This window comes from Galleria mellonella, unplaced genomic scaffold, assembly GCF_026898425.1.
Source record: "Galleria mellonella isolate WM207_F2 unplaced genomic scaffold, CSIRO_AGI_GalMel_v1 utg93, whole genome shotgun sequence".
Lineage (NCBI taxonomy): Eukaryota > Metazoa > Arthropoda > Insecta > Lepidoptera > Pyralidae > Galleria > Galleria mellonella.
Genome location: NW_026442176.1, coordinates 963192 through 985081, shown reverse-complemented (window position 1 = coordinate 985081; position 21890 = coordinate 963192). Strand labels below are relative to the sequence as shown.

Below are 21890 nucleotides of genomic sequence, written 5' to 3'. Positions count from 1 at the left end.
ACATACGAGTACATGGTGGGGTAGCCCTGAGAAAAGTTTAATACAATTTATTGCGAGTTACGAGACTGCGGGACACATTTCATTAGGCAATACATTATCATATTTGTTAAGATATGACGCTATATACCATCTATAAAAAGTAAATAAATTGAAGTTCTTTATTGGAATTAATTGATTAGGAAAATTTATCGCAATAGTTGATATATCAATTTGGTTGGTTTTATAACCCTTGCGACCAGTATTTTGTTTTTTACCTATCGATTTCAAAATTTATACATCTTACTTGTTATAAACTATATGACGATGAATATATACGACGAACCAGGAAGGAGGAATACGATTATATACGACGAATCAGGAAATTATTGCAAAAATGTTCTATAAAGTCGTATACATTTTGTCGTTATCCTTTTCTTTTGTGAAATGTCAGTGATTTATGATGTGACTGTTGAGCTGTGAGTTGGCAGGTATGCGAAAGCATAGTGTACCTGCGTGCCGCCACCGGTTGACAGTGGTTTGGCTGAAATTTTCATGGCCAGCGTATCGAGCGGAGACTACGAGCAGGCGATGGATTCCGCGCAGTCGCGCCGCGCCGCCCGCCCGAGTGCCTCGCATGTTCACCCGCGGTGGTAACGTCACGACCACACTCGCTGTGAGAAAACCTAGAAGTAGCGACATCGTCTCACAACAATAACACGCGCGGAGCACGAACTGTACATCGTATTGACTCCTAATGTCCAAGTGCCGGTTGTAAGTGCAGTGGTCGTGCTACGTGGACATCGTCTGATCGCGGCCCGACATGTGAAAGATAAAGCCTTTGTGACAGCCGGCCAGCGACATGTGGCGCGACGGAAATACACGAAAAATGAAATAATAAGGTAAATTCTTGCAATAGATTCTTGCCTATACACATCCTCCAGAGGATGTAAGTATTATATCGAATAATCGACATGAAATGAATTGAATTTCTTTCATGAATTTTGATCAAATACAGATTGAAAAATTGTCAACTGTTCCCAATGATCATTAAAAATTATAATTTATTTATATAGGACACCAAATTTTAAAAGTGTATATTGGAGATATTGTAGACATAAAAATATATGTTCATACATGTATATATCTTGAACGAGCAATTTGATATATGTATTTATTACTAAACCAATTTGTATATGGTGGGAGCGCCCGAAGTGAGTTCAGTGAAGCTCTACGAATGCCGCAATCTGATTATGGCACACCCAACAGCTACAAGACATTCTATTTTAGTGAATGTTTAGTGTCATTACTAGTAGACAGGGAGGTTCGAAAATGTTTAGATATAGGGTCGTATCTATTGCGTGGAGCGCTCGTAGCCAGCTGTCCGTTTATACGAGTATAAAAGGCTATTAAATAATTAAAGAGAACATATTTTTTATTAAAAGTGCAAATATTGAAATTAACAAAACGAACATTTATAGTACATTCATGTATTTATTGACTTGTTTTAGTTCTTTCTTAATAATATAAAGTAGATGATGCATATGTATACTATTTTCATTTATTCAATGTAAAAAAAAATAACAATCATTGATATCAAGTAGTATATTAATTTTAATTTAATTTAATTTAATTTATTAAAAGATAATCGACATCATGAAACAAATATGATTTATTTTATTTATTAATAAGTCTTTCTTTACACAATTTAGAATGGCAATCAAGCTGACGGTCCACCTGATGGAAAGTGCTAACCGTCGCTTATAGACATGAGCAGTATCATGGACATAACAGAGTGTACTGTTTCTCCCATGATACCCCCCATGCGTTGCCATTCCTGAGGACTCAGGTGTTATTCATCTGTACCCTGTAAATTCACGCCATATCCCACTCTTCAAATCGAAACACAGCCATGCAAACACAACTGCTTCATGGTAGAAACACGAATGGGACAGAGGTGCCCAAGCAAACGATTTTTGTACAAAGTCTCCCTCTGGTAATGTAAGTTTTAATGGAATTTGAGTACTATTGTCCGTAAGTCCGTAGATGTGTCATGATTACTGGGCTACATAATATATACATATATATACAGAAACAATGGAACGCCAAATGCTTTGATATATAATATATATATATATATATATATATATATATATATATATATATATATATATATATATATATATATATATATATATATATATATATATATATATATATATATTACTTTATTCAGAATTAGCCTGGCTATCTAGGATTCAAAATTTATATTTTCGGTGCCAGACATAGTTAAGATAATAATTTATATTAAAGTAGAAATATGTGACATTGTTTATAATAAGCTCATTATATTTTTTTATTTACTGTTAACTGTACGTAAAGTAAGGTATACACGCGTATCACGTGCCATTATCGCGTGACGCCGAGGCGCGGCACACACGCACGCACAAAACAATGCAATAATTCAACCACAGGCATTTAGCTCACATCGATCCGGTTAATCATGGTTTGGATTTAAAATAATATGCTACCAGCAACTGTAAAAGGAAAAACAAAACCTAAACTTCAAAATACAATGTTTTGACATCCATTTTGCTCTTCAGTTTTGGAAAAAAGGAGGATCATACTCGTAATACTGATGTCTTTTTTCCATGTCTATGTTACGCCACTTTTTCGCATTTTCACTAATTTTGACGTTTTTTTTTATAGAAATATTATTATATATTATTTTTATGTTTCTATACTCGTTTTATCAGGATTAATATTCATTTCTTATGGCGAAAAATCTTTAATTATATTACAAATCTTCAAACGAAAGTATTTGATAATTACTATCTTCAATTTCTTATATAATGAGATGGTCTAATTCACATAATTATGAATTTTCGAAAATAGCACTATGAAAATACTTTTGGGAACTTTATCTGTCATATCTATGTTATATTTACTGCGTTTCGAAAATAGATACTTAAGAAACTATTATCTTTTTTTATAATTGGAGTTACTTTTGCAGAAAACAGCCATCAGCCTTATGGACGTCCGATAAGAGATAGTTATTCTGTTTTTATAACTAGCTTCAAATTATAGACTATAAATAAGGTTTTGCTGTTCATTTTCCATATATACGTAGGTTGACCTTAAATAATAAATTAGAATTGTTCAATTACTAAGGACGCTACGCGGTATATAAATTTGTGGCTTGTGGGCGGAATCGACCATTGTGAAAGAAAAAAAAACTGCCGGAAAGAAATTGCGCATCTCCTTTCTTTGATTGTTTTGCAATTTATAAGTGACTTTTTTGTTATCCTTATTTTTGATACATACATTAAATAAAATAAAACTTGATAACTTCTTACTAATCACCACAAATTAAATAGAGATGTTAACCCCTGCTGTGCATAGTAAGAAAACAATATATTTGTAAATATAAGACATTATATTTTTAACTCAATCTACTTTTATAATTTTAGTGGTAGTTTATTGCTTTTTTATATAAATCCTGGGAACAGAAATTAACATATTATTTTAAAAAATTTCGATTGCTATATCGTAATTGAAATTATTGCATGTAAAAATGTAGAAAGAAGGTCTAGCGATATATGCCTAGTAAGAATAGGTAATATCGATACTGCTCCGATATCTATATATTGGAATCGTATGGTTATTAATGAAAAATATAAAGATCATCTATCTCAACATCATACATATATTAGATATCTGTATTTATTTCGATCGAGTTCTTCATTTCGATATTATATTGACTTGATATTGCGGTAATCCAATATATATAACAACATTTAATATATCCGTTTTATGTCAATATATAGATATTATATCTACAATATATAAAAATCGCTATATATTACCCCTTATGTCTAATATAATAATAATAATTCTTTATTTGAAATAAAAAAATTGGTGACAATATTATTGAAAAAAGGTGATATTGGCAAAAGTATAAAACTGTGTCGCGAATATCAACGCCCTCCTTCTCATTGCAGGATTCCAAAACAAGTCAATTAAAAAAGTATAGTAGTTAATTACATCAACGAAGAGATTTTTGTTATATCTAGCAAACAAACTACAATAGTATGACAATGAATTATGAATTGTTCTATTATTTTGGTGAATGAAACAATTTTCTTAAGGTTTAGAATATTATTACGTTCAGTTCTCTGGAATTAACAATTACAACGAAATTTTTCGAACATATAAGATTTTTCATGAAAATTTATCATTGATTAAGAAATATAGTTTTATATGCAAGAGATACCCGTAAAAGGTTAATGACATTTAGACGTAGTTAATAGATGTTCATTGAAAGTGACAATATGTACCTATATTTTTATTATCTAAACTATATAAATGGATCCCACTCTATAAAAATCATAAATATCGAAGTTTAAATAGATGTTTAGATGTTATTAAAGTCAGGTTTAAAGGGCTGAATGGATTTAAATGAATTTTGGTGAACAGATGGACCGTGACTGGGATTAACGCTAGAATAACTTTTTATCCTAATTCACGCCGGAAAAGATGCGGGTTACAGCTACTTGTTAATGTATTAAATGTGGAAATATTAAAGCCAGCCTTTTTACGGAACATATCAATTTGTCTTTTAGGATATCGTAGCTAAAATTGTGATGAACTAAATTTTATAGAGAATGTTCCAGTTGCATGGTGAACTCTCATAGCAGTTTTAGTTTTACGACATTTGTGTAATGTAGTGGATCTACGCGCCACTATCCTAGATAAGGACAACAAAGACATAAAATAATTGTAACAAAATAAAATTTATGGATCAGAACATATAAGTCTATCAGATTGAAAGTTTCATCGAGAGTCACATAAATTCTCGTTTATGTGAATTTATCTTTTCTTGGTCACCGTTTAGGTATGTACTCGTATTGTATTTTGGACTGAACAGAAATTGGTCTTATAATAATTTATTAGAAACAGACGTCACAATATGTTAATCTTTGTTGAACTTTTAAATAAAGACAAATATATGTAATTATATGGGTACATTGGGTTAATTGATACATAATTATTATCCAATATAGTATAATTAAGCTCATATTATTTTGAACAAACTAAAAAAAAATAGAATTGATTAAATTGCATATAATTAAATTATAATTATTTATAATTCCATTTTTACATATAATTAAATTTTAGAAATATAGCTCAATATAATAAGAAATATAATAGGCCAAAGGGATTAGAAAATATTAATTGAATGGAAGAGTTAAAATGATTTAATTCTAAATATCTTTTAAGTACGCTAGATGAAATCGAAGTCGTCATCTATGTATATAATATTAAGAGAATTTAGTGAAGTTAAAAGTCAAAACCAAAAGAAAAATTATAGCTTCCCCTACTAACTTAGTAGCAGGACGCTCATTACTTGTATGGGAGGCTCAATTTTTTTTGCTATTTATCTAGACCTGTTCCCAAAAACTTCACTGTTAAAATGTTCTTTTAAAAAGTTTTTCGATTACGTCTGTATATACCAGTCTAAAATGAGATAAAAATTTTGAAGTTTAATATTTTAAAAACAAATCATCAAATTTATTAAAACAATCTTAAATAAGTCCCTGTTTTATATATCTACTTTAAAGTAAAATCATTTATTAATTGCTATATTATTAAAATTGTAGCTTGTTTAGAATTAAATTATATTTTTGTTCAATATTAAATAAATGGATAGACGATATAAATATTGAGTTTATTGAATGTGTAGGTATAAGTTTTGAAATATCTTAATCCAAATATATTTCATTTCCTTACATTAAGAATTATATTTATAAGTATGAGAGGATAAAGCGATGTATGGTAATTGTTTCTTTACCATCCTTTTCCTAATAAACTCTATGAATACTTATTGCTGTGCCTCAGACTCAACTTTGGCATTTCAATCTAACTGGGGCAGACAGACAATTACACCAAAGTTCTTGAGAATAGGTAGAGACATGATATTATTTTATATATATTTATATGAATATTTATGTATAAGGATAACTCTAACGACAAGAACAAAGACATTTAACTAAAGTCATAGACAACGGGTATCACTTTCTGTCAGTGGATTGGTCGTTAATTTGTGTGTCATTTCAAGTTATGTAAAAAAATATGTACCTTATTAATTATTATGCAAAGTAACAAATTTATTTGTATTATTTGGCTGTAATTATAAACAACAAAGCAGCGATATAAAATTATGAGAAGAGAATTTATTGAGCCCTTAGGTAATTTCTCAGGCGATAAAGTGTACTGGATTACCTTATTTGCGTTATAAGTCTTGTGTTCGAGCTGTAAAAATTTACTAGCCATTACCCACTGGTTCCTTTACGACATCGCGACCCGACAGTGAGCCCCCGTTGTAAACTTGTATATGTCCTGCTGAGTACTTACATGTTTTAAAGAGGATTTTTGTGTTTTCGTTTTTCGCTTCAACGATAATTTTAATGCAGTACGTTTAATACGGTAAACTTTGTGGAAGCATTTCATGTTTGATTAGTTATGGAATGTGACTTTGTTGGTACACGGAAAATAGCTTAGTAAAGAAATTGAAATTTTTTCAAAGTGATTGTTTATACGATAGAAAGCTATCGTACAACTAAATGGCTAATAAACCTCATATTAATATTATAAATGCGAAAGTTTGTAAGAATGGATGTTTGTTACTCTTTTACGAAAAAACTATTTTGCGGATTTCAATGAAATTTGGTACATGGATAAAATAAACATATATATCCTAACTTAGCACACAAAATATTTGCACTTTATTTATTGATTCACGCGGGTAAAGCCGCGTAATAGAGTTAGTAGGACACAAATTGAATTGTTTTCATTTTCGATTAAAGAAAGGGTCATTAAATTCGGTTAATGATTGATAAAGATATCGCGTAGCGTACACAAAACATCGAACTGAACGAAAATAAATTGATACTCAACAAAACCTTACACTTTGTCATTATCTTTTAAGTTCTTTTGTACAATTTGTTGTCGATTTTGTATGAGGTTAAATTGTTTTCTGTTAGTAGATAGGTACATGTTAGTTACGATCACGTATGCACAGTAAGTAGCACTAATGATAAAACTACGATTTAAAACAGAACTATTAAAGTGTCATTTCGCACACGAATTTATGGTAAACTTTCTGACGGTTTTAATAATTTACACCCTCATTAAAAGAAAATTAAACTTAGAATAATAACTATTATTAAAAACTGTACAGGTATATTAATATTTACCTAAATGTTTAATAAAAGTTAATTATTTACATTGGTGCAGTTAAGTTTATGTAGTTAAATTAGTGTAGTTAAATAAAAATTAAAATATTTCAAATATCACCTATATTTAGATTCAAGTAAATTTTGTTTTAAAATTAGTATGCCAATTATAATAAAAAATACAGTTACGTTATTAATTTGTTTTGTCTTTATAATAATTGATCAGAACTTTGAGCCTCATTAACAAATCTACAATAATAAATTTAACACAAATATTAGATGAAAACGCAAAGAAACTATAAGCATTTTAACATTTTTTTTCTCAGTTCTCATAAGTGCTGCTACCTTTAGAGTAACAATCACCAAAGAAGCAATCTCTAGTGTATTTCTAATATGCATCCGTTTAGTATACCAACGACTCTGGTTTGATTACATTAGCTTTATTTTCCTGCGATATTGCCCTCATAAAATAAGATAAAAAGTACCAAATTTCATTCAAATCTGTGCACCCATTCAAACAAAGGTCTTTAGAAATGTACATATTTATTATAGTTTTATATGATATTAGCTTTTACCTGCGACTTTGTCCATATGACCAGGATATGTCCGCTAATCGGGATAAAAATATCGGGTAGCCTATAACTTTTTCCATCCCCTACAGTACTACAGTACGTGTATACCAAATTTTATAGTAATAGGTTCAGCTGTTAAGGCGATAGTACGTAACGAACAAACAAAAAGACTCAATATTAAGTGGAGCAAACTGCAACGCATTAGTGAAAACTGCGTTCAAATCGGTTAAGCCGTTTCTGAGATTACAAACGTACAGACAAAAAGACAAAAATTCTATAAATCATTGTTTCGGGTCGTTCTATTGCGTTCCTAAAGCCTCCATATAGGGAGGAGAATGATTGTTAGTAATAGGGACGTTAATTCTCATTGCTAGCAATATACCCTGTCAGGTCGACCTCCACGCGGTTCCCCCTGGAAACCATCGTGATTAATTATTTCATTGTCATCCATTAAAAATAAAAAAAGCCTCCATATAAGAGTTTTTCTTATATATCTTCTATATACAGACAGCGACCATTCACGATTTTATTAAACGTATTGATCTATTACAGAATAGACCCTTGGCAATTTGCTCATTCCAAATTATTATTAATGTTCGAATCAAACAATATTCTAATAATTATTGTGTGTTTATATGTTTATTTAGTCGAACTGTTTTGGAATCATGCTCTGGACATATCTATACTTAAACCACTGAGTTATAAATTGATGTTCTATTTGTAATATTAATTTAATAAGATATCTAATCTCCAATTCTGATATTCGGAGTAGGTTTAATTTCGCTAAATACCCATTGTTATTAGGTATATGTACATATATATACATGCTTTTATGTTTGAATTGGAGCAATAGGATAAAACAGAATCACAATAGATTCCAAGCGGACACACGTCGTATGTAAATGTTAACATTTCATCGTTAGCAATGTTAGCGGAAATGTGAGTTGATTGCTTCTACGCCATTATTTATAAACGATATGCGTTCCTGCTCTGCAAAATGCGGACCAGCCCCAGTAGTCTTCACTATGACAGCAGGCAGACTAGATTATTTCTATGACCCATCATTATACCATTATTTAGAAAAACGATCGAAAATTAAAAATTTTCAAGTCAAAACCGTTCGAAAAGCTTGCAGAAAATGCATAATTTTGCTATTTAACAGTTGTGATTTTTTTCAATATTTTTAGGTGTACACAAAAATAAAAATAAAATGCATTGACAGGTTAAAATATGTAATATATTACGCACTGTTTTTTTATTTAATTACAATACATTAAACGATCCAAAGCGATCCAAAATTTCGATTTTAGTTTCTAAAGAAATAACTTTTCTTTTAACTTCTTTCGACATTATAAGCCTATATATTTTTTTTAATTTATGTTAATAATTTACGAATATGAAAAATTAAATCTTTCTGACACTGAAACTTTCACTCAAATACAATTTTCCGTAGATAAAACTTTAATTTTATGCGAAGAAATACAGACACAGTGTGCATGTGCAGCAAGTCAGCATTAAGCTCGGGATTACCCGTGAAATATTCTAGGCAAAAAACAAAAAAAAAAACTTGTTTCATTTGAATACAAAAAAATAAAAAAAAATTAAAATAAATATTTTCCGTTAAATTATTATAAATTTATTAGGGATTCTTCCCTAATAGGCTAGTTGTGTTGAACTATTATCGTTGTGATGAATGTAACACTCAATATTCCCGCACTTTGCCGACCATATTTGAATACGCATGGACATCATATATCTCACCATACGCATGTACTGCTACAATAATAAATATATTTTAGATATTTGTAACGTGAATAAATAATTTATTGACCCCAATATTATAAAGAGGAAAGATGATGATGAGAGTGATTTTTGTTTGTAATAGATAAATTTTAAAATAAAATTCTTAACCGATTTTGAAAATTCTTTTTATTAGAAAACTATATTATTCACGAGTGATAAGGACATTTTATTTAAAAATAAATAAATAAATAGAGATTTACCTATCTACCGTTGCGATTACGGAACGGATATATTATTGTAAAATTAATCAAAATTCATTTGGTTTTGGTTGTATACAAAATACATACAATTTAATATTAAATTATGAATAGACATCCAATTGAATGAACAATGCGCTGTTTTGTTGAAGGGCTTCAGGTCATAAATCACGCGGCTAAGTAACTATTTAGGGCAAACCCTTTGTGCTGCGTATGGTAACAAGAAAGGTTTATATATTTGTTAAGATGCGCAGATTAGCTTTACCTGAAGGGCACTATCAAGAACAGTTTCTACATTTAGACGCACAGTCACATAAAGCGTATCCTAGATAGGTTATCTATTTATGAAAGGACCGCAATAGGGGTGACCTTTGTTTCTGGATAAGTTAAAGAAGAAAAAGGAATATATTTATCGAAGAGTAAATTTCCCAACTTCGAAAAAGAAAATGCTTATTATTTCGCTTCTATTTTTTTGGATGTATATTTGTAATAAACTACTATAATAAGTTGTATATATTATATTTACGTTTTTATATTTATTAAATATAAAAGCTTTCGACAATTTCATTAAACATTTGACGATAATAAGTCTCTTTATTAGTCCATCTGTAATATATTCATGGTTAAGATAAATAAATTTATATACCTATTGATAAATCATATATAGTACGAATGCCGTCATCACTTTACATATAACCTATATACCAACTTTGTACGGAGGAAAACGGGTTACTGTGTATTTTTTCTATTTACAGAACTTGTTACTTCCCTCGTTCAATGCCCCTTTCCACCTACTCTTGCTCCAGTTTGTATAAAATATTTTGAACTACAGAACTACTATTACACTGTAACTGACTTCAATGGAAAATGTATTATTGTACAAGTTAGAATATAAAAATAAAATATATCGTATTGTCACAAACTCCAGAACGTAATGTATCCGGGTGCCAAATGTTATTCAGATTCATTCAGTTGATACATGTGAAAGAAGGAATGAATAGCTAAACATCTTTACAGCGTTTTCAGCTTTATTCCAAGGCCTTGCCTACATACGTATATATGTATAAGAATACGTAACTATTATATTTAGTTTGTGTTAATCTTATATTATTAATATGAAAAAGTTGTAACTAGATCATGTTTGAACATGAGAAATATTTGAAAAAAAAATTATATGAGAAGTCTTAGTAAGTCTTTATCTTTTTTTTTAATAGGAACAATAGAAGCCAAAATATGTTTTTCAGAAATTTTTGTCTGTCTGTCTTTATGTTTATTCTGGTATTACACAAAAACTACTGTACCAAATTGGATATTGTATTCACAGTAGCGTTCTTGAGAGTATAACTTAAATAATAGTTTGTGTCTTGATTCGTCGTTTTATATAGAAGTGGTTTATTTAATGGTTTTCCTATTATTGAAATCCATTCATACGAAGTAGGGAGAAAAAGCTAGTTTATAATATAATTTAATACGTGTAACATCATCATCATCATCATATCAGCCATTATCTGTTCACTGCTGAACGTAGGCCTCTCCCTATTGGTGGGTTGTGCCAGTAGATATACGTGTGTGCTAGTCTGTAAACCATTTACATGACTTAACATTTTTATAATATATATATCGCCTTAAATATTTGGTAGTGATCAACTCCTTAAACGAAAACCCTATAGTGTTTATTTCTGGGATATACTTAGGTTAGCTAAAAGAAGCGTGTATTTCTATTAAAATGAAATATATATACAATGTTCTCGCAAATAAAGAAATCAAATCTAATCTAATCTATATTTTATTTTACAAACAAATATATATATTTTTTAATAACATACTTAAATTACTTACATATAGACCTTTTGCTTGTGGCTCGTAACATAAATGGAAAATGGCGAGCCATAATTGACCTGCTGGAATTGCTGGCTTTTAGTTAGGCTATTTAGCGACCGAGTTCCGATCCCTGGTTGACCGCTAAATAAAATATTTATGACCTACATAGATGAGGGACATTCTGTTCGCCGCCAAAATTTCTATATCTGTTTACCTCGTTCATATAAACTTACTGTTCGACGGAAGACATCGAGAAAAATTTCAGGTTGTGGAATGTGTGCTTATGTTAATTGGTATAATCTAAGATTGCGATATATTAAGTATAGATATAACTTATTCGTGTACCAAATTTCATTAAAATTTGTTTAGTGTTTTGAGTCACAGACCAAAGTATTAGGGTGGGGGGAAGGGATTGTTAGTAATGGCTATGTACCCTTTTGGGTCGACTTTCATGTGCTCCCCCATGGAAACCTTCGTGCTGAATTCCAGGTGTATTTATACAATAGGCTAACTGACCTGTCTTTTCATCTTCACCTATCATCCTTCACTGGGGTTCCGCCAGCGTATATTGTTATCATTCCATTCTCACCTATTCAAGAAACCTAAATATTTGCATAGAAAACTGTAAAACTTGCGTGATCATTCTGGTTCTAGGTGAATTTTGATGGTAAGCCAGTGAATGATGGTGATAAAATTTCAACTATCAGAAAAAGTTACAAATATTGTTAGTGGTATAAAAATATATGTATAAAAATAGATAAATAAATAGAATATCTAATACAGATCCTGATAATAAAGAATGTTCAACGAGTTCGAGAGAGTTTTCACAGAGATCAGGTAGCATTTCACTCGTGAATTTCTGTCTCAAGTATATTCCAAATATCATCATCTCATCTCAAAGATATCATCATTTAACCGGAAGAAAATGTTCATGTTTTAGATCCTTTTTTTGTGTATGTAAATTTGGTTACAAAAGAATTCTATAATCTATATAATTATATATATATAGTGAAATAATAATAAAAAAAAATTAACATCAAATTCATTTATTCAAACAAAAATCGCTAAACTGAGAAAAGTACACGCACACATTAACATAGTTTACATTTTAACAATTCAAGACTCATCGTTTGTATGAATGCACTCAACAATATGTTTAAAAATATAAACACAAAGCAATAATTATCGCTGACCAAATTGTCAGCGATAATTATTGCTTTGTGTTTTTTGCTTTAATCGAAGCACGTCCAAAATGAAATGGCCGCATGAATGACATAACAACATGCTTATACTGTCAACACTGAAAAAGTTTTAGTTTGACAGCACAATCTCCATCTTAAAAAAAGTTTCAATTTTCACAATAAAATCTCCATTATCAAAATAATCCGCCATTTATTGAATTTATTTGTTACAAAAAATATAATAAATGAAGAACCGCTTGACCGATTTTGTGTAAACTTCACATAAACTTTCTACTAAATAGTCCGAACAAAGCCTAAACATTTGTTTTGTATAGGTGAGCCCGTTCTTGAGTTATAAAATTACAACGAAAAGTGGCATTAATTTTTATATATATAGATAAGTTAAAAATATCAGTAGGAATTAATTACTGTACCTGTGACGATGTATTATTTGTAACTATAGTCGACCTACGATTGTATTCACATAGAATACATTTCAAATATGATAAATATAGGCCAATCCTTTATTTAGCCATTTCACATTTACAATAGTATGGATCCACTTTTTAGTCACGTGCTTTATAAAATATCTAACTCTTAATTTAGCATTGTATAATGACATTACCACGGTCTCATGATTCCAGATAGGTTTATATTTTATAAACTTACCATTCTAGTTAAATGTGACAGGTGACACGTGACACGTGTTCACATTTCCGAAGATAGAACCTGCGGCCCCAATTCTACGTTCTCAATCATATAATTAGAATCGTAGGTGGCCCACTATTATTTTTCATATTAATTAGGTCACGTTATGTCGCTAAAACATGAAACTATATACTCATATAATAAAATAATCTAAATCTATATATCAATAATAACTAAAATGATATTTTTATGGAGCCTAATTGACATCATTTAGAACAGCCGTTGATATAAAAGAAAAAGAAAATGTAAAAGAAGTAAGCAAACAAATATAACTCACGAGAGAAACAATACGAATCATAGTTATAAGGTTTCTTATCCAATTACAAGGTTAAATTTATGAGTTTATTTTCCCAAGTCTCAAGGGAAAAACGATTATCGATCATAATTGAAAATAGCTAGGATAAATGACGTTCTCTCGTAACGCTCTGAGATTTATCTGAGTTTATATTTGATACGATGACCACGCAATTTTATAAATTACGTTAACAGGTATTGTAATAACAGATATTGTATTAACAGGTATTTAATGTTTATTGAAATTGAAATTAGTTTTACTAATATCGCCGGCCACCCCTTTTTTCAGTTGGGTGTCGTAAAAAGCGACTAAGGGAGCTTAGGGTGGAGGGATGGGCAGCAGCGTCCCTCTTAAAATACCACCAAAACAAAACTGCGGTTGCCAACCCGCCTGCCAGACGTGGCAACTACTGGCAAAATCCTCCCAATAGGGGAAGACATATGTTCAGCAGTGGACAGTTAACGGATAATATGATGAATAGCGAGCAAAGTAAAAATAAAAAAAATGGCAATTCAGCAACTTAGTGAAATTTGGCAGTTAAATTACTGAGGCATAACCCCATAACCTTCAGGAAAGAAATGATAACGCATGAAGTATACTATGGGCGTTACATTGTATTCTGTTATGTCCATGATGCTTTTCACATCTGTAAGTGTTGACTCCCATTTTTCATCTGATGGATAGCAGAATGACAAACAAGAACATTAGCCAACTACGTTGCATAAAAAAGTTACCTGGTTCTTAAACTAGTAACTAAATAATAGATAGTTGTTAACACCATTTGACCATTGACTTTTGCGGATTTTTACTTATATAAATATGTTCTGTTTGTATATGTGTATTGTAACAAATGTACTCATGGAATCGACAATATGGATGCTAGATAATAAGTTAAACTTAAGAGTGATAGATATTAATTTGTCATCGTAATAATTTTGTCAGTCTATTAAACCCTTGGGTGACGTTAAATTTATTCGTGATGAATAAATTGTTATGGCGGAAAATGTCAATCGATTTGCTTGCTATGAATTTGACTATATAATAAAAAAAAATATACATTTTATAAGGTTTTAATTCTATTTAGACTTTACGTTTTTCAATCGTTGTATATGTGTTTCTCTGGGCACTGATAGAGGAAAAGACATTATCCATTTCGATATCGCCTATACCAGCTAGATATCTATATTATTCTCGATATAGGTGTATATGCATATCATTATTTTAGCCGTTAATCGTCTACTGATAAACATAAGCTTTGCCTTATGGGCAAAGCTTATGTTTATCAGGTTTACAAATGCAGTAAGGCTTTTAGTGATGTTTTAAGAGGGACACTACTGCCCATCCTTCTAGCATTAATTTCCTTTAGTCGCCTCTTACGACACCCACAGGAAAGGAAGGATGTATACATATATTTAATTGATATCAAATACCAATGTATGGATATTGTATCTATATATGATATATATCACCTATTTTTAGTTAGGTAATTAAATTATGAAAATAATATTACCAGAATTAATATATCTTTCTACTTTAATAAAAATATGACTAGACGATGTTTATACATGGGAGATATTTAAGAAAAATCATAACGAGGAGTCTTAATAAGATCAATAGATGCCAAGACAATATTATTATATTTTTAGAGATTTTATTTGCCTGTATGTCTGTGTATGTATGTTTATTCCGGCATTATACGAAAATTTTTTCATCATATTGGATGTCTTTTCACAGTTGTGTTCCAGAAGGTCTAACTTGAAATGTGGTATATATTTTGTCTTAACATTCTATCTATTAGTGGATTATTTTAATGGGTTTTCTACTTCTGAAATTGGTGTGTACAAAGTAGCGGTCAACAAAGTTAGTTTAAAATAAACTAGATGTCAAATATTGTAAATCTACTTCTAATACATTCACTTCTTCATCCATGATGGTTCCTTGTTTGGCGACAAATGATAAAGATACGTTGGAGGGTCACAGTTATAATAAAATATTCGGATACGTCTTTACTCTTGTGTAATAACAAATAACCTATGACGATGAATTACTTAGTATTAAAGGTAACCTGCATAGTAAAACCAAATTAGTGTAGCCTAACTTACTGGAATAATAAGAGTTCATTGTTCTTTTGTTAGATTCCGTGCTTCCCAACACTATTATGTACAGGAAAGTTGCATGAAAATAGCGGGAGTATTGTGACTACCCTCAAATAACGGGTAACAACAAGCTTTGTGTGAAAGTAATCGGGCACGCTACGCCAGATCACGCGCCCATTATGTTAAATATTCCTTTACATTTTCACGACAATTCTCAGCTAGTAAAGTAACAAAAGTGGAAGGAAAAGGTGTTTCCACTCTATTACCCGCTAAGTACGGGTCTCGTAAATATGACGGGTCAACAAATCTTTGCCAGTTTGACACGTTACTTTTTATTTTCAATCTTAACTGATATATAATTGAGTAAGCTGCAAACATTTGTATTTCTTTTACGTAAAAACAAAAATAAGACGAGGACAAAGTTCATAGAAAGCAGTTATAAGGAAATTTAAATCTTGAAAGCATTTTTATAAAAAAAAACTCTCTTTGATGTGGAATCTTAAACTAAGGGTGCTTGATCGCAGATGGTGGGAGGACAGTGATTGCGTCAACGTTGTGGATGAAATGGAACGTTTTTTTAGCACATTAATTCTGCATGATTGTTTCAAAAGTGTCTAAAATTAAGTAAATATTATACGTATATATAGATCAGATTTGTATATAACAAGTCTGTTCTATATTATACTCTACTTACTATCTCTTACAAAATAAAGAAATTCGTAATAAGTAACCATCATTTTATCATTTCAGCCGTTATCTGTCCATTGTTGAACATAAGCCTCCCCCATAGACTGCCATAAGCAATGAGAGAAATTTACTATTGGGGAGATTTTGTCAGTAATTGCTACGTTTGGCAGGCGGATTTGCAACCGCAGTTTGGCTTACGGTGATGTTTTCAGAGGGTTGCTGCTGCCCATCCCTTGACCATTAAGTTTCCTTAGTCACCTCTTACGACACCCACAGAAAAGGAAGGGGTGGCCGATTATTACTATATGCCGGGACCACACGGCAATAATAAGTAATTGTGATAAAATAAATAATCAACTGTATTTTTCATTTTCTTTTTATTTTAATTTTACAAGATTATTGACTATTTATTTTATATAATACTCTCACACACCTATAAATCACAATCAAGATCAATTTACCGACGCTTCATTTATTAATATCTACCGAAGTCGTTTAGATTATATGTGTATAAAAGAAAAAGAAGATACATACTTAATTTTTTGATACAGTTATATAAGAGAACAACAACATTTGGGTTGTTGGGTAAAAAACGAGTCAACAGATCTGTTATTGCAATTGTTTTATGTTGTATAAAATACCATAAGTTATTTTTTGTTTATTAGGTAAGCATTATCTGCAAGTCAGAGTTTGGATGATAAAATTGTAATAGCTCTAAAATTATTCAAAACAAAAAAATTTGACTCAGCAGTTCGTGTTTGTGCCGTAGCTAGTAACCCAACTTGTTCCGTGTCCCATTGACCTAAATCCACGCCCTTGAACCCCGACCCCCCGCTCTGTTCCCGTGACGTCATTCACGCCCTTCGAATTCATTGTCTTATTACTGCATTGTTTATGTTAAAAAAATCAATATATCAACAAAGGGCCATCCACTTTAGTAACTACTATTTTTTTCTACAAAAGCAAATTATCATCGCGCTATTTAATAGAATTGTAACTGCTTCATGTACTTCTGGAATCCTCAAATTTTATTTGAGGAACCATTGATCTTATAATTAAAAGGAACACTTGTTGTTTCAAATCATCTTTAAACATTTCATTATCACTCGTAATTAATACTCACAGTAATTATTACAACTGTAATTCATAATACAGTAATCAACACAGTTTAGGAATTACCTATAATTGTTATCCATTAATCAATCAACTGTCAGGTCTGTTATTGCAACGCTGAATTTTTAATAAAAAAGTAAAATGCCAGTCATCATTATTATAAATATTTTTTCAATTTATTACTATAACAAAACATATATATTTTGTCATTTTATCTTTTCTGTACTATTAGATCGTTGTCCAACTAATCTGTTGCCTTTGTCGTAATTTTTTTATCTTATATATAAAATTCTCGTGTCACGGTGTTTGTTACCAAACTCCTCCGAAACGGCTGTACCGATATTTATGAAATTTTGTGTGCATATTGGGTTGGTCTGAGAATCGGCCAACATCTATTTTTCATACCCGTCAATGATAAGGGTGACCCACCCCAAAATATTTTTTTTTATTTTTTTGACAATTTTGTTTATTTTTATTTTATTATAATTTAGCATTGAAAAATACATACTACTTTAAATTTTCATCGTTTTACGACCAACCCCTGTATTTTAATTGTGATTTTTATATTTTGCAATAAGTGGTAAAACAACGTTTACAGGGTCAGCTAGTTTTCCTATATTATTATATTTCACCACGAAACAAAACTCCAAATTTAACCCTTTTCGTAGTTCGAAGACTTACAGCTACAATATCTCATACAGCAGTGTAACCGTCATAAAACTTGCTTTTACTAGCAGTCCAAGTGGTATCTTTCATTTCTGATTTTAGTATGTACAATATATTTAGATTCTGTATTCGGATGATACCGTAGCATATATGTATATTAAATAGTTGTATTTATAAATACAAATTGTAATATCTAATATTCGTCCTTCTAGAAGATAGAGAATCCTGAAGGATGGAGATAAGAAAAACTATATCAGATGAAAGAACAGTAACAAAAGTGTGCAGCTGTGACTAACAGTTCCAGATTCTACCAGAATGGCGCTAGAGTAGCAAGAGAATATGAAATTAATTAGCAATTGTTTAGCAATTATGGAGTGAACTGTGCTAAGCTGAAAAATTTAATATTTTTATTTCCTATTAACTGCATTATTAAAAGTTTAATAATGATATTTCACATAACATTAATTATATATCATATCATTGTTTTTCTATTTTAATTTTTCTTTTGAAAAGTGCACCATTAAAAAGCGGAAGTTTTGTTTTCCTTGTTTACTTCCTTTAAAATATACCCTCCTGCTACTGTAGCGTCATCCTAATTTAACGCCTTTTATCGTACACTTTTTCATATACACATTGCCTTTTTTTATCTCTATCCTCTATACTAATCTCCAAAACTGCTGAAACAAATTTAATAAAATTTTGCAAATGTGTATTGTTTTCTTCGATTTGAGAGGTAAAAAGACCCGATAGGTTTACTAGAGGGAGACTTTGTACAAAAGTCGATTGCTTGGGTACCTCTATCCTATTCGTGTTTTTACCGTGAAGTAGTTGTTTGTATGGTTGTGTTTCAGTTTAAAGGGTGGGATATGGCGTGAATTTACAGGGTACAGAGGAATAACACCTGTGTCCTCAAGAATGGCTACGCATGGAGGGTATCATGGGCGAAACAGTATTCTCTGTTATGTCCATGGTAACGCTCATGTCTATAGGCGACGGTTACCACTTTCCATTAGGTGGGCCGTCAGCTTGTTAGCCATTCTAAGTTGTATAAAAAAAAAGGTGGTGGTAGGGAAAAACAGTTTGCTTGGTCAACAGTATTTAAACAATACTAGCAAAAATGCGATAATTAATTAGGTTTGAAAATGGAAGAAGCGAAATCTACAAAGGTTGACTATACCCTCACAGCTAAATACACTCGATTGCAAATAACATTGCGCCGGACAACTGACCAGTTCGGTTCAGTGGTTCGTACCTCGTGGCAGTAGTAGGCGAATTTTCCGTTTAGTTATCTACCGCTCGTTCTCGTTTTCCAACCCAATAACTCCTTCCAAACTGTTGCCAGCCTGATATCTGTTCTCGTTGGCAATATTGTTATCCTGATAATATTATTATCAAATGTGAGCAGGTGACGAAAACTTTAAATAATATATAAAAATATATGTTGAAAAAAATATCTTATAACGAATCGATTCGATAGCATTTGGACCCACATCTCTGTAATTCGGGTTGAGGGTGTTCTCAATTAACGAAAGGAACAATAATAGCGGTGGTAAATTTTTTACCTGCTTTTTTTAAACGTCATGACGCGTGACGTTGTCTCAACTTTATCGCAAGTCATATTGCTTTATACATCCAAGTTCGTGGTTCTTTGAGCTTAATAAAATTTCATAGATAATATAACGGGTTTCATTCTGAGATATTATCACTACATTTGTAAACAATAATTTATTCTGTCACTAGTTACATACATAACCCACCATTATGGTCATGTGATTTTTTGTTTGCCTACAAAACATTTCTAATGTTGAGACGAAATTTTATTTAAATATATTTTGCTCCGTGAGTGTGATTGTGTAGTTTTTAAAATCTTCGAAGGTTTCAACTTTTCCCTGTTGCAATAAAAGAAACTATGGTAAAAAAAAACTATTTTTATAAGAATAAATATTTAATTATGTTTTCTGCGGCTTCTAGCTTTTGTACCAGCTATCACCAGATTTATTTTCCTTGCTTTTCCTTCTTCACTCTGACGGATCTTGCATATCTAGCATCAATGACGACATTCAGTGACGTGAAAGTAATTAAGCACCTCGTAAAAGTAATTAAATTAACATTTTCCTTTTTATTCGTTTGTAATAAGCTGTTATTTAAAGAGAAATGTTTTAGTTATTTCTGTGATTTTGATACGAGTTTATTCAATGAGTTCATTAACATAAATTATTAAATTTTATTTATTTTCATTAGCGAAATTCCAAAAGGACTGACTTTTATAATTCTTGTTTAATTAAATTAGTATAATAAAATTCCTAATATAGGTTTTGTGATAAGATTCCATTGTAATTACAATTAATGATAGAAATTAATGTATTTGAGAATAATATGGACATCTAAGATTTAGTTGTTATGGTTGGATTCAATTGTTCTTGGTAAAAGTACCTATAATTTGGAAATTTTACTAAGTTTGAATTTAATTTGAATAGAATCATCTATATAGATAAAAATCATATTTAGAATGCATGTAAGCTTCTCACTTCAGAACGGCTTAATGTTGGACAAGGTTTGTATGAAAGAAAACATTTGAGAAATCGCACGGAGAAGTGAAAAACTTTAAAAAACACGTACGAAGCCGGAGTGGGCAGCTAGTAATTAATACTCGTAACAAAATATAAACACCGAAGTGAAACAAAAAGCCGTGAGTGTATTTTTAGCATGATAAGAAACCTTAAAAAATATTTTTAATTGAAAGATAAAAAGGAAAGTCTGGTGAGCAAAGATTTCAATTTGCTTTTATTTATTTTTGAAACCGTCGACGTTTCAACAACATAAAGAGTTGTTAAAGTCAAATCATCGTTGAGAGGCAAGGGAAAAGTAGAAAGTTTTAATAAAAGTTGGAATGATGTAAAACTCGCGTGGGTTTATATACATTTTTAATGCTTTTTTTTTTGTCTTAAATTATATTTTTAACACAAAAAATAACAAATAATTAATACTCTGTACTTAAATCTATTTCACTTTTTATACAATAATATTTATTTAATTTTATGAGCAAATAAAGAAGTGAAAGAGGTTTGTTTGAATCGAAGCATTTGGCGTTCCATTGTTTCTGCTTACCCTAATGGGAGACAGGCGTGACAGATATGTATGTATGTATGTATGAGTAAATACTTACACACTTATTACACATTTATACAAGTTTTCTGAAAAATAGTAAGTACTAGTAATAATATTGTATTATTTGCAAAAAATAATGTCCCACTACCGGGCACGGACCTCTTTTTTGAGAGAACGATATTAACATGCTGTTAACATTTTAGCCACGCGGTTTGGTATAGGATTTTATTTTGAGTCTTCTCGTTCTTATAGTGTTGTATTATATTTCATTCTCTTAGGAGATTCTAAAATATGCTGGACATGAAAAACAAAGTAGTCCGACACATTGTATTCATAGTCCGCCACCAAAAAACAGTGTTAGTATAATATGGGTATATATATTAAATGTACCTAGACAGTAAGAGTGACGTATGAAGTCCAGGAAGCTTTTAT

The 21890-nt window shown here is 30.7% G+C and overlaps 1 protein-coding gene across 7 annotated transcripts in view; it reads left to right on the top strand.

Moving 5' to 3' along the window:
• The first annotated feature begins 552 nt into the window (after nucleotides 1–552).
• The window catches only part of LOC116412764 (whirlin), a 100814-nt gene continuing 79476 nt past the window's right edge, over nucleotides 553–21890 (top strand). For 5 of the 7 annotated variants that reach the window (XM_052902572.1, XM_052902576.1, XM_052902574.1 and 2 more), the window contains exon 1: nucleotides 561–878. The gene's annotated coding sequence lies outside the window, so the exon portion shown is untranslated. Of the gene's footprint in view, nucleotides 879–21890 lie in introns of all 7 variants that reach the window. The other 2 variants (XM_052902577.1, XM_052902573.1) reach the window with 2 other exon arrangements.